The following is a 15544-nucleotide window of genomic DNA, read 5'->3' as shown; positions in this document are numbered from 1 at the left end:
AGATTTGATAGTTGTTTGAGTTGTGTTGAGAATGAAATAGTGGTTGAGCTTCCAATCTATCAAGAGAGTATAAATTTGGATCAAATCTTTAATTATTTCACTATTATGGAGCAATTGTTATCTTGTAGAATACAAGAGAAAGGAGAATCCAAACCATTGTGTCCAATTTTTCATGAGGTATTTAATGGTGGTGCATTAAAAGATTTTGGTGCACCAATGTATGCTATTGACTTGGAAAGACCTCAAGAAAAATTGCAAGTACACAAGCTAACAATTATATGCAACAAGACTCTACTAAAGTTACAACTCAACGGAGAATCATCATCCATTGATCCAATTTGGGCATTCTTCAATGATAGATATCATGAAGCTAGTCAACGTGCAAGGTTGAGAGAAATGCTTGTGTTTATTTAATATTTGGGGACGCTCTTAACTATGACCACAAAATGCTACATTTGGTGAGCAACTACAATGGAAGGTGTAGAGGTAGAATTGTCTTCAAGCAAGGAAGAAGTTGAAGCACAATTGGAGAATATGGTTTGAGGAATTTGATGAGGAATTTGTTCAAAGAAAAGGAGGATGATGCATCCCAAATCAATATTGAAGCACCATTTATATTCCATCTATGAAATACTTTGAATATGTCGAATATAGCCTTGGTTCTAGTATAAATTAGAATGGATAAGGTTGGGGGAGGGGAGTTTTTTAGCTTGGTTTTTCTGTTTGTGAGAATGAGAGTTGTTTATTTGTGTTCTCTAGGAAAAATTGGAATTATCTAATTCTAGAGATTCAACTAAATGCTTCCCATAATCTTTTAGTTTCCAATAGATATTGGTTAGAAACTATACGAGAAGAATCTTTATTTTTAATATCTTATTTTATTCAAATGATAGAAGAAACTAATTTGGTTGATAATTTATCATTTCAATTTATTTCTATTGTAAGCTTTCATTATTCATCAAAAATCAAGATTCACTTTGTTGGGATGCCAACATCAGTTAGGAATCTTATTTATTTTAGGAATGAGTTTGTGCCCTTATTTGTTATTTGCTTAGGATTCAAGTTAAGTTCTTTATATTTATTGATTGTTTTTTCTAGGGATTATGCATTTAAAAATCAATCAATATAGTTAAGAGCCTTGCATAACTTGGTGGGTAATCCCCAATTCAATTTACTACTGTTTTTCTATTGTTTTCTATCGTTTAGTTTAGTTGTTCGTATGCTTCATCCTGCAAGCTTACCTGAAGCCTTAGATTTGAAAATTTGTAAAGTGGAAGCTATCAATACAACATCAAGGTTTAAGAGTATAAAACATATACATGTGGCATCAACATCCACTGCGACAACTACATCTATTGCAGTTCCAATTCGTCGTATCTCTAAGTTCGAGCACGATGAAAGGAGAAAGAGGGGTTTATGTTTGATTGTGATGAAATTTATAAAACCGGTCATCTATGCAAGGGTAAGGCCAAGTGTTACCACTGGAAGCTAATGCAACCAATGATGTTTTCATGATGGATTATTCTAACCATCCAACTTGAGGACAAGTTGCGATTAAGGGGTTGTTTATGGGTGAAAACTATATCTGCCGGATTTGGTAATTTGGGGTGTGTGGATAAGAAATGAATCTAAACCCTAAACAAATGCACTTCACGGGAGTGCTTGTGATTCGAGAAATCAATTTGTACAACTCTGGCCTAAACCAAGAAATGGTCTTTCCAGACTTACTTCGATCACAAAGTGAAGGAGATGGGGTTGATCTTAGGGAGAGAAGCGAAGAAGGTGTTGAGATTGTGAAGGTGTTGGTTGTGTATGACTTGTATCAGAAAGCTGAACTAGCTTGCAGAATGTAAGCTATCAGTTCTGGTGTTTGGATACGGTTGTATCAACACTTGTTTTCTGTCTTGTGTTGTTTTGAAATAGGGAGGAGAACCTATTTATACAAGTCATTGAGCCTTACCCACATCTCTCATGGGAAGTGTAAAAAGTGGAGTGATGGAGTAGTGGAGTTTCGTGTGTTAGTGTCACACGATTAGTCTTGCCCACTTCTCCCATCATCACTAACCGTCCATGTCTTCCTGATACATTCTTGTGATGGCGCGTTGTGCGCTGCACGCTGTAAACCGCCAGACCAATACCCCAGTATGTATCCCCCAGTTTGTGACATGATTAATGTCTCAAGTGTGTGGATCGTGGGACCCACAAAAGGAAGCATGTGATGCTAGATTAAATAACTAAGTTATTTAGAAAGTCGATATTTGTGAAATATCGCGTGTATTCTATGCAGGTAATGCATCGAATATAATCAGCATGTGTGAAGCATCACTGTTTTAAGGCTTAACGGAGTAAGTCACGATTAAGCGTCTCTAAATAGATGCATGTCTAGTCATCTTCGAGTGATCGTTTGGAGGTTGTACAGGTAAGTCCTTACTTGTCCGATCACTTTGTGCGGAAGAGTGGTGGACGACGATTGTGGTGATGCCTCAGTGGTTGCCTAATTCCTATCTTAGGTTGTCCGTCCAAGCTGGTGAAGTTGGACGGACAAGATGGATTGCGACCCACATCTGCGACCGTTGGATTAGGGTTTATAAGGTGCTCAAACACCAACCTTTAGCTTGGTCGTATTCAAGCGTGGGAGACATATTTGGCAGGGCCGATCGGGCATGTGTGTAGACGACATGCTGGCGTAGGCGCCTATACCTTACTGTCTCATGAAGGTGAAATCTAGACCACTGAATTTGTCAGGCAAAGAGGAATGGTTGAGATTGATTTGCGACAGAAATCTCATGCCGCAAAGGCCGCGCGTCATGCCTACTTCGGGCGCGTGTTTCGAGACGATCAAGCCTGGTCGGTCTTGGACGATCAGTCAGGCGTGCAGACGGCGGGCTGTTGTACACATCTGTACCTTATTGTCCCACAGAAACGTGATCTAAGCCACTTAATTTGTCCGGCGAAGTTGAGTGGTCGAGATTGGTTTGCAATTGGGAAGTGTGACCACGCCTAGTTTGGGCGTGCGAATCGAGGCAACCAGTCATGGTATGCCTTGGACGATCGGGTGTGGATATAGATGGGCCCACAGTGATCGTGTTGATACTCACCGGACCTGCTTAGTCTATTCCTGGACCCTTCATTCGAGCAGGAGAAAATGGACGCTCGTGATTGATTTGCGACACAAACCCTAATTAGGGTTTTTGGCCGGCCGCGCGTTAGCTAGTTTGGCTAACCGAAAATACGTGTTATATACCTCATCTGGAGAGGTCGATTGTGTAGAGCACTTATTAGGCCGGTGCTGAGTGCGGTGGTATGTGTCCGACCATCTCAGGGTTAATCTAATCCATCCAACCATGTTGGTGAAGTTGGATGGTCGTGATCAATTTTAGGTTTTTAGTGGACTTTTCTGCGATCCTCAATTCTCCACGCTGACCCAATTTCGGACAATCATATATTGCAATATGGTCAGGTTAGGGAAGAGTCAGTCATGCAGGTAGGAAGAAGGTCCGCCAGTGTACAGGACAATCTTTGTCTAACCGGTCATGGGATAATCTACGCCGTCCAACCATGCTGGTGAAGTTAGACGGTCGTGATGAATTTGAGACTGCCGTAGGAGGTCTTGTCTGCACAAACTTTTCCAAGCTGCTCCACACCAGTCTGGATATCCATTTTGGGCTGACGTTTGGTGATTATTTTGTCAGGCGTGACTTTGCACATTTGTGGCCGACTTGCGTGGTCGTGATTATTTCCAAGACTGTCGTAGACAGTCCAGATGCTCGATCGGGTTAGTATAACACTCTGAGAATCGCAGCCTGTACGGGTATTTCGTATGTGCTTCATTATTAATGATTGGAGATTCGTGTTGCTCTGCTGAGAGAAACACTCAGTCGTCATGCCGCACCAATAATGAGAGTGGAACAGTACAGGAAATACAAGGATGGTCATGTATTAATTGATAATGCTATAAGTTTACAGTAAGGAAGTATTCACCATTTTATTAGTACCTTTATCCTTTGCCGGATGTTAGCGCATAATTTGGGCTTTCACAGTTTTAGTCTTAAAATGAGAATCCACCATCAACATTAGGTCCTCTTCCTAGCACATAATGGTTACACTATTGTGGGGTAGGCATGAGATGGTGACAAATTTGTATACGGAAATGACTAAGTTAAAGTGAATACATATTTACCGCATAAACACCGCCGGGTGCTATCTTGGAGCTGGTCAAATTAGGGTTTGGGAGAAAATCACGACTTGGTCGGCGTTGAGACCTCAGGATAAGCTCCGATGTATCTGATTCGGTCTGCCCTTAGGGTTTCCTTCAGCGCGTATGCGGGGTTTAAAACCGCCATTCATTGATAGGTTTTTCTTGCAGAAGCTCTATCTCTTCAACATGTCGAACAGCAGCAGATCATCTTCTTCGCATCACCCATGATCTTCTGTTAAGCGCGCACGCCCATTTAAGGTTCAAGATGAACAACTTTGCGATGACTCTCGTGTTCGTGCTCGCCGGAAGGCCGTACCAGTTCGTTCTCCCCCTTTTTTGCAGAGACGCCCATGTGTGAAAGTGGTCGATGATGATGATTTGACAAGTCCTCTTCCTTCAAATTCAAATATAACCACCCCTGCTGATCTCGATGATACCGATTTAGGTATCTCGTCTTATGAATATCCCAATGCAGGTCTTCCATTCGATATTCACATGAAATGTCTGACTTCCAGCTATCGAACCATCGACGGATCTTGGTGCGGAAGGAGTTTGTTCCTTTATACACAAAAGTATGGAAGAGATATGGCCATATTGCAACCAGGAATGTAGTTCAACACTGTGCATCATCTTTGGTTACTACTGTAAACTGCCTTCTTCCCCTGATTGCCGAGATGGAAGGCATCTCCATCCGTAACGTTGCCGAATCAAAATTTGAAGAGTGGGAGAACATGGTGTCTACCTGTGAATCGATGGGATTCAATGTGGGTTGGCTAAGGCAGCGTCTTGACATCATCAAGGTTGATCGAGCCGGCATCCTTGCGAACGTAGTTCCTGCTGCGAAGGCTATCTTTGAAGAAGAAGAAAAGGCTCTGGCCACTGAATCGGAGAAGGTGGAGCAGGCAAGACAGAAATTGAAGAATAGGACAGAGAGATATCAAGCTAGGTTGAAGATGATTCTCTCAAGGAACTATAACCTACTGGATGGCCTCTTCTAAGCAACATTCAGTTGTACTCTTTTATTGTTAATGACGTTCATGTCAAGAAGATTTCTGAACATCTTTGTGGAATAAATTGCATTGGTTTTTGATTGGTGAAAATGGGTTTTTTCATTAATGCATTTCTGAATAAATTGATAATTCGAATGTGTAATGAAAATAAATGCATGTATTGTTGTGTCAGGAGACAGAAGAGGACAATGATCAAGCATGATATACCTTGAGAAATTTTCCGTTGATGACTGCTTCTAACTTGCCCCCGTCCACCTTGATGATCTTGTAGTAGCCGGTACTGTAAGCCTTAGTGATTGTATAAGGACCTTCCCATTTCGATGAGAATTTTGGTGCAGACACGTCTTGCTGGATGTGCTTGGCCGTCTTCAAAACCAAATCTCCCACTTCGAAAACACGTGGTTTCCCGGTTTTGTTATACGCCCTGGAAATTCTATTCAGGTACACCTGAATGCGTTCCTCTGCTTTGCTTCTTCTGAAGTCCAGAGTGTCTAACTCAGTGACCGGTAGTCAGCCGACAAATATAATTTCACTTTCTTATACTTAACTACAATAATATAGTAAGTGGTAGGAAAGAGTTCGTTCCCACAGAGAGGATTTAGGTTGTCAAGTTGTTTCGGTTTCCTATATAAACAAGGGGGGATTTCTGATTTTTATGTAAAGGAAAATAAACTAAAAGCAAATAATGAAATAAACAAGAAAATCAATAAGATGAAGATATTGGTCAAGGATTAGTTTTCATTCACAAACATGAATTTGTAACAATAACTAGAATTGATATTTAATCTCAACTTTTATCCAAAGTCCTTGGATACCTTGATCGCAAGAATATCCCGCTAATTTCCTCTTGTCATCAACAAACACATTAAAAGATGCGAAAGTGAATTCTTCCTATAAAGCAACCTAAAGTGTAAAAGCACAATTAAGTTTAACTCCCTAAGAGCACTAAGTTCTATGAAATAATACTAATCAATGCAAACGAACGTGTAAAAGCACTAATCCGTTTTAACAAAGGTTATGATCCACATGTGACTATTAGGATGTATCACTACAAGCAATAATCACAATTATGCTACGTGTATTCAAGGTGTATCACGTTTACGTATAATAAACCCTAAACTAGCAATAGATATGATTACGAGTTCTACCAATTTGCAACTTGACGAAGCTAACAATCAATCATACATGGCGATATTTCTAGCGAATCATAATCGACAAAACATGGAGACAAAACTAACTTATTGAATGCAAATCCATATTTGGAAATCCAACTTATTCCTTAACCAATAATAAAATTAAGTACTCATGGCATAGGCGTTCATAACAAGGAGAAAAACAAAACTCATGTTTCTAATCCTAGGAAAAAAGTAGAAGAGAAGATAATCCCTCATGGAGATATATTAGGTTTAGAGAAAGAGTTTTTCTATTTATATGCTTCTCCCCTTCCAAAAGGATACTCTTTCCAATATTAGGTCTTCTCCAAAACCCATCTCCAAGTGGTCCACCAAGCCCATGTGTGAGAAATATGTCTCTGTAATTTTGGGTCCAAAACTGGTCGTCGGATTGCTGACGTCATCACCGGAATCCGGTCACCGTCGTCGGTTTCCGGTCATCGGAAAAACTACTCAGGCCACCTGAGATATCTAAAACTGTCACCAGGCAATTGTATTGTTCCATCAACTTATCCCTCCTCCTCTATAGTTCATACATACACAATTCAAAGGCATACATCCTAAGTGAACCATCCTTGCGAAAACGCGCCCAAAAGCGCAACTACTGGCTCATACTTCCTGCGGAAAACTCTTGCATCCAACTCGTACCCCGTTCATGATTGACTGAAGCTTTACAATCCCCACTCTTGGTTCAGAAATCCAGCAACTATAACTAGTAACGCCAGCTGACCATTCTTTATGCGTTTTCGCATTGTTTCTGCGGAATTTCAAACTGGCACAGGCATTCACTATTTAACACCAAGCTAACAATGAACCACCAATTCCGGTTCCTTCAGTTCATGTAGTCCAGCACACAGACCAGAAACCCTTGTAATCTTCATCTGCAAGAACACCAACACAGCCCTAGCCACTGCCACAATTCATCTCATCTAAACCAAATAAATCATTCAACATTCCTCGCAGCTCATCCAACTGCATTCAGCTTCACTCCCTTGAACCCACACCCATCAGCATAACTGCAACTGCATTTTTTGCCTGAATTCCATCAAAACCCACTGGCAGCACCAACAGTCTCAATCTCTGATACCTCAAGCCATTTCCTGTACCAGCTCGAGCTCCATATCTTCATCACTCTGACACAACCAGAAAACACCATGGCAACAACATCACTTGCACTACAGTATTACCATCTCCAATATCAGCTCTAGAATTCCTCCAAATTCGAATACCCATTCTTTATGAGTTCCCTGCAACTTCTTACAACTGCACTTCCTTCACCTGCAATCATTTTATCTCAGGCTCTGAAGAGACTCATTCAATCTCTGCAGACCTTCTCTTGCATTGCAGCAGCACCAACTCCTCTAACCATAACTGCAATTATGTGGCTTCAGACCACCATAGCAAAGTACCAGTTCCAACTGTATCAGTTGCAGCTCCACAACCTCAGCACCATTTGTAGCTCATTGTCCTGCTGGCACCTGTAACACCAACTTCATCTCAACTATCAGCTGCTTCTAGACATTTCTCAGTCAAGCTCATTTCCTGTGATATTAACTCACACCTTCCAATTCTTCCCTGTGAATCTCGATCTCACAAACCTCTTCTCAGCTAACTTAATTTCCTCTCTAACTGACAGTAGAAACAACTCCAGTTACCAGCACCAATTTCAATTCTCAATGACAGCATCACCAGTTGCAATTGCAACCAACTACCATAACCAGACTCATCTCCTCATTGCATTTGAGCTCCAGTTTCACAACCTCATTGCAGAAACTTCTCATACTCCATTCCATTCTCAGCACCAAGAACAGCCTAACTCTCTACAAGATTCATAATCATTCTTCTCCTTCCCATATCAGTGCCACCATCAAATCCATTAACACAACAATCACTCAATCTTCTTTGCAACTTCAAATATCATAAAAACCCATGGCAATCCACAACAACAATAGTGTGAAGTCGACTACAGCTTCATCCAGGCCTTTTTACGAGCACTTCTCGTGCAATTTGCTGGTGATGAACATTTGGCAGCTGTTGTTGATTTTAAGCTCTTTCAATCTCCTTCCCTATAGTCATACACACAAACCCGTATTCTCAATGTAACTGAAACACACAAATAGGCCTGAATCTCCATTAATACTTCAATCAATCGACTGCAAACTTGTTTCTTCTCTGATTTCTTGGCTTGAACAACGGCTTAAATATATGAAACTCGATCATCTACTCATTATTCTTCTCACCCTTGAACCCATGGTCTCAGCTATCGAACCCATGGAGCACAAACCCATTAATCCTCCTTTTCCGGCCATAGAGCTCATCGGCAATACCCAATGGACCCAAATCTCTAGCCGGCAACGTTATTGGTGCATCTAAGTTTCTGCTCGAAGAGAGGAAGATGAACTTGTGAAATAAAACCCTCGACCTAGCTCTTAGTTATAAAGGAGTGGGGCCCCTTAACGAACTGTAGCCTGCAATTCTGTCAGCAGGTTACCCCTTATCCTCGGCGGGCTCCAAATATCAGTCGCCTGCGCAATGACGACTTTGCTCCTTTTATCTCTAATTGAATGATTTTTCCTTCTTTCGAGTTCTTCCACCAACATCATCCGTCTCTTATTTCTCAGATTCACTTATTCTCTTCAATATCTCTTCATCACCAAAGTTGTCATGCTTTTCAGACAAATGAATATGCATCACTAAAGCTGACATACTTTTCAGATAGAGATGAAGAAATAAAAGCAAAGAATGAGAAATAATCTGCCTCCAACAGTATTTGCACCTTTTCACCTTTTAAGCGACGTTTCCTCTTCTTTTGTTCCAAATGACTCCAAAGTACCTAAATAATCAAAAACAAACATAAGATACATAATTTACAAGAAAACTTAGCAAAGAAAGCATAATCAATAGATAATAATCTAGGTGTTTATGACACCTATCAGATTCCCCCACACTTAGACTTTCCTAGTCCTCGAGCAAATCAAACAAAATAATTATAAAACGTACATACAACTCCGTGTCGCTGAGGATACGACTACTCTTAGCATGAATAACAGGCCTTTGAACCCCTAAGTGTCCCTAGTGGACGAGTTATAGTCTCGTGAAGGTTTACAAGAGGTGTACCTACAAAACCTTTACTTCCAAAATCCAGCTACCTGTGAAAAGTTTAAAAAATTACACTAAACATTTTGTAATTGGCATACTATCAATGATTACAGGAGGAAGTACCCACTTTCAAATCCAATTCATAAATTAGTAATATAACTTTATCAGAAAGTTGAACACAACCACAATACTCGGAATCTAATCAACCACAATCACATGAAAAGATTAAGAAGATGGACATAGAAAGTAGATGGTGGCGAACTGTTGACTAAGGTGAACGATGTTTCCCATATCTGTCTGAAGGTCACTGCCAAAACAAACCTAAAAATCCTATTGGATTGAGCTACTGGTATGATTCTAATATCAACACAGCTGGCATATACAAGGGAACCAGCAGTCGACAAACTTAATTCTAGATCAATTCACTGGCATATACAAGGGAACCAGCGATCCATTTTATTCAACACAATAATAATATTTTTTTTCTTTTTTTTTTCAATATATGTTTTTTTTTTCATTGACATCATGATTGGATCTTGTGGATCCAAGCGCATGTTTCTTGTCAGCAGATTACATGATAGTTCCCTTGGATCCTGCACTCCACGCTTGCTTAGGCGACGGAGACAGGGAGAACACACACATATTGCTTTATCCAAGTGTCATATTTATTCCTTTTGGTCAATTGGTCGGTCTTTTTTTTTCTTTTTTTTGTAGTAACTCAATCACTCTATTTCATCCTAGCAGTGATAACAATTCGATGTTCGTGCCCCACCAATCCACTTAGAGAAATAATAGATAAATATGGAAAAATAAAAATAGAACGTGATATGGTGACGACTCCGAGATATGGTGACAACTAACATGTTATTTATTTTTATATTTTGTTCGTTTTCATATGAATAAACTCTACAATGGGTTCCTCAACTCCTACAACCACGATGTTTCCATTAATGTAAGGCACAAGTTGCTAGACTTTCTCTTCTTCGTTTTTTTTTTTTAGTTTTTCTTAACAAGGCTGAAAACTCTATATACAAAAGACTCCCCCACACTTAAACTTCACATTGTCCTTAATGTGAAAAACCGAAAATTCTGAATTCTGACGTACCAGCAGATAAAACACAAAAACTGTACAAATCGGTAAGGAATTTGGCAAAACACTATTTCACGAAAGTTGTTCGCCTACGTCTTTTATGCACAGTGTCTAAAGGGAACAATGTTTCGATAAACGGTCTGACAGTTATGGACTTTGGACTGAACTACGCGCAGTCTGAAATTTTCTGACGAAAAGGTATTCGTCATCATTTTCTTCTAAAATAGATTATCGACTCAAGGAAGTTAAACATGGGAATGCAAATATGATATGAAAAAATAAAGATATAAATACAAACTCAGTGGGTTTCCTCCAATTTAGCGCTTAGTTTAACGTCTTTAGCCCGACTTGCACGACGAATTCCCCATACACCAATAATCGGAAAAGTTGGGGATCCACCCATAGCACACGTTTTACAAACAATATCTTAACACACATATTAGCACAATAAAATAGAAACGAAGCTATTAACCGATAAAAGTTTCCCCCACACTTATTCTTGTCCACACTTGGAAGTGTATAAAGAATGTAGAAGTCGGGTACTTCCACGGTTTCTTGTTCCAAGACCTGCATACTTTGAGAATCAAGTATGTTTAATGGCGGAAATCGAGAAACAAAGTCATTCAACAATATTCTCGAAGCACATACATTCAAACCAATAAGAGGTAAAGAAGAAGAAACAATATGCAAAGGGTTAGACAAACCTTGCACAATCTCTTGTATCACATAATCCTCGTCATCCTTGAAAAATTCAAGTGAATTACTCACCTCTTTTATATCATGGTCCTCTATCAAACCTTGCAACCATTCTTCACTTGTTTCTACCTTAACTAAAGTCTCGGCATTAACATCATCATTATAATCTTTGCAAGATCAATTGGGTCTTCCACAATATTAGTCATAACGATCACATTCTCAACATACTCGTCATCATTAGGCTCAAACTCTTTTGCGGCTGCAAATTTCGCTATAAGGAACTTTTTTAGAAGACTCAAAAATGCATCATCCTCAAGCTCCACCCTTTGAATAGGCTCTTGATCATTATTAAGATCAATTCTTGAGTAATCTACACAAGTGTCAAAATATTCCTCTTCGTCTTCATTTTGATCCCAAAAAGATTCCGTTGTACACCTTTGGGAAATGTCACCATGGGTTGGTTCAAGCGACGTATCTTCATAATCATCATCACTTTCATAGTTAACATAAGATTGGTTGTCGCTGAATTTAGTGTTGCTAACCTCAAACTCATCCTTTTGAATAGGCGAATCATCATTATTAAGATCAAGAGTTGAGTTAGATACACAATTATCAATGAATGTCCCCAAAGGTTGGCCCTTTTCAGCATTAGCATCAACCAAATATTCATCACAAACCACAGGCACATTACAATAGTTATTGTTTTGAAAACAAAGTTCTTCTTCATACCTTTCTTCTTTGATTTGATCAATATCTCTTTGTAAGTTAGCAATACATTCACGAAGTTCTTGGAGTTGCTCTTCTGTAGCCTCTTTATCTTTTTGAAACTCTTCTTGTAAAAAGTTGGAAACTTTGTCTAGAAAGTCAGAGACTTTTTGTTCACAAGCATAAGAATCCTCCTATCCTTGTGGTGGTTCACACACATACCCGCCATAAGGTTGTTGAGGAAAACCATAAGGATCCATGGAATATTAGTCATAGCCAATGAATTGGTTTTGATTATACCCCTGGAATTGTTGGAAGTTGTCATGTTGTTGAGATTGTTGGAAACCGTATCCATTGTTCCAATATGCTCCATCCATGAGAAATAAGTACCTGAAACACGATTCTCAAAACAAGGTTAAAAACGAGAAAATAAAACAAAACTAAAAAAAACAACAAGAAAATAAGAAACCAAAAACAAGTGACAACCGCTGCCTCCCCGGCAGCGACGCCAAAATTTGACCGGTTGTCAGCCGACAAATATAATTTCACTTTCTTATACTTAACTACAATAATATAGTAAGTGGTAAGAAAGAGTTCGTTCCCACAGAGAGGATCTAGGTTGTCAAGTTGTTTCGGTTTCCTATATAAACAAGGGGGGATTTCTGATTTTTATGTAAAGGAAAATAAACTAAAAGCAAATAATGAAATAAACAAGCAAATCAATAAGATGAAGATATTGGTCAATGATTAGTTTTCATTCACAAACATGAATTTGTAACAATAACTAGAATTGATATTTAATCTCAACTTTTATCAAAAGTCCTAGGATACCTTGATCGCAAGAATATCCCGCTAATTTCCTTTTGTCATCAACAAACACATTAAAAGATGCGGAAGTGAATTCTTCCTAGAAAGAAACCTAAAGTGTAAAAGCACAATTAAGTTTAACTCCCTAAGAGCACTAAGTTCTATGAAATAAGACTAATCAATGCAAACGAACGTGTAAAAGCACTAATCCGTTTTAACAAAGGTTATGATCCACATGTGACTATTAGGATGTATCACTACAAGCAATAATCACAATTATGCTACGTGTATTCAAGGTGTATCACGTTTACGTATAATAAACCATAAACTAGCAATAGATATGATTACGAGTTCTACCAATTTGCAACTTGACGAAGCTAACAATCAATCATACATGGCGATATTTCTAGCGAATCATAATCGACAAAACATGGAGACAAAACTAATTTATTGAATGAAAACCCATATTTGGAAATCCAACTTATTCCTTAACCAATAATAAAATTAAGTACTCATGGCATAGGCGTTCATAACAAGGAGAAAAAGAAAACTCATGTTTCTAACCCTAGGCAAAAAGTAGAAGAGAAGATAATCCCTCATGGAGATATATTAGGTTCAGAGAAAGAGTTTTTCTATTTATATGCTTCCCCCCTTCCAAAAGGATACTCTTTCCAATATTAGGTCTTCTCCAAAACCCATCTCCAAGTGGTCCACCAAGCCCATGTGTGTGAAATATGTCTCTGGAATTTTGGGTCCAAAACTGGTCGTCGGATTGCTGACGTCATCACAGGAATCCGGTCACCATCGCCGGTTTCCGGTAATCGGAAAAACTACTCAGGCCACCTGAGATATCTAAAACTGTCACCAGGCAATTGTATTGTTCCAGCAACTCATCCCTCCTCCTCTATAGTTCATACATACACAATTCAGAGGCATAAATCCTAAGTGAACCATCCTTGCGAAAACGCGCCCAATAGCGCAACTCCTGGCTCATACTTCCTGCGGCAAACTCTTGCATCCAACTCGTACCCCGTTCATGATTGACTGAATCTTTACAATCCCCACTCTTGGTTCAGAAATCCAGCAACTAGAACTAGTAACGCCAGCTGACCATTCTCTATGCGTTTTCGCATTGTTTCTGCGGAATTTCAAACTGGCACAGGCATTCACTATTTAACACCAAGCTAACAATGAACCACCAATTCTGGTTCCTGCAGTTCATGTAGTCCAGCACACAGACCAGCAACCCTTGTAATCTTCATCTGCAAGAACACCAACACAGCCCTAGCCACTGCCACAATTCATCTCATTTAAACCAAATAAATCATTCAACATTCCTCGCAGCTCATCCAACTGCATTCAGCTTCACTCCCTTGAACCCACACCCATCAGCATAACTGCAACTGCATTTTTTGCCTGAATTCCATCAAAACCCACTGGCAGCACCAACAGTCTCAATCTCTGATACCTCAAGCCATTTCCTGCACCAGCTCGAGCTCCATATCTTCATCACTCTGAACCAACCAGAAAACACCATGGCAACAACATCACTTGCACTACAGTATTACCATCTCCAATATCAGCTCCAGAATTCCTCCAAATTCGAATACCCATTCTTTATGAGCTTCCCTGCAACTTCTTACAACTGCACTTCCTTCACCTGCAATCATTTTATCTCAGGCTCTGAAGAGACTCATTCAATCTCTGCAGACCTTCTCTTGCATTGCAGCAGCACCAACTCCTCTAACCATAACTGCAATTATGTGGCTTCAGACCACCATAGCAAAGTACCAGTTCCAACTGTATCAGTTGCAGCTCCACAACCTCAGCACCATTTGTAGCTCATTGTCCTGCTGGCACCTGTAACACCAACTTCATCTCAACTATCAGCTGCTTCTAGACATTTCTCAGTCAAGCTCATTTCCTGTGACATTAACTCACACCTTCCAATTCTTCCCTGTGAATCTCGATCTCACAAACCTCTTCTCAGCTAACTTAACTTCCTCTCTAACTGACAGTAGAAACAACTCCAGTTACCAGCACCAATTTCAATTCTCAATGGCAGCATCACCAGTTGCAACTGCAACCAACTACCATAACCAGACTCATCTCCTCATTCCATTTGAGCTCCAGTTTCACAACCTCATTGCAGCAGCTTCTCATACTCCATTCCATTCTCAGCACCAAGAACAACCTAACTCTCTATAAGATTCATAATCATTCTTCTCCTTCCCATCTCAGTGCCACCATCAAATCCATTAACACAACAATCACTCAATCTTCTCTGCAGCTTCAAATATCATCAAAACCCATGGCAATCCACAACAACAATAGTGCAGTCGACTGCAGCTTCATCTAGGCCTTTTTACGAGCACTTTTCGTGCAATTTGCTGGTGATGAACATTTGGCAGCTGTTGTTGATTTTAAGCTCTTTCAATCTCCTTCCCTACAGTCATACACACAAACCCATATTCTCAATGCAACTGAAACACACAAATAGGCCTGAATCTCCATTAATACTTCCATCAATCGACTGCAAACTTGTTTCTTCTCTGATTTCTTGGCTTGAACAACGGCTTAAATAGATGAAACTCAATCATCTGCTCATTATTCTTCTCACCCTTTAACCCATGGTCTCAGCTATCGGACCCATGGAGCACAAACCCATGAATCCTCCTTTTCCGCTACAGAGCTCATCGGCAATACCCAATGGACCCAAATCTCTAGCCGGCAAAGTATTGGTGCAGCTAAGTTTCTGCTCGAAGAG

Source organism: Papaver somniferum, chromosome 3 (genome assembly GCF_003573695.1).
Source record: "Papaver somniferum cultivar HN1 chromosome 3, ASM357369v1, whole genome shotgun sequence".
Lineage (NCBI taxonomy): Eukaryota > Viridiplantae > Streptophyta > Magnoliopsida > Ranunculales > Papaveraceae > Papaver > Papaver somniferum.
This window is presented reverse-complemented; position numbering follows the sequence as displayed.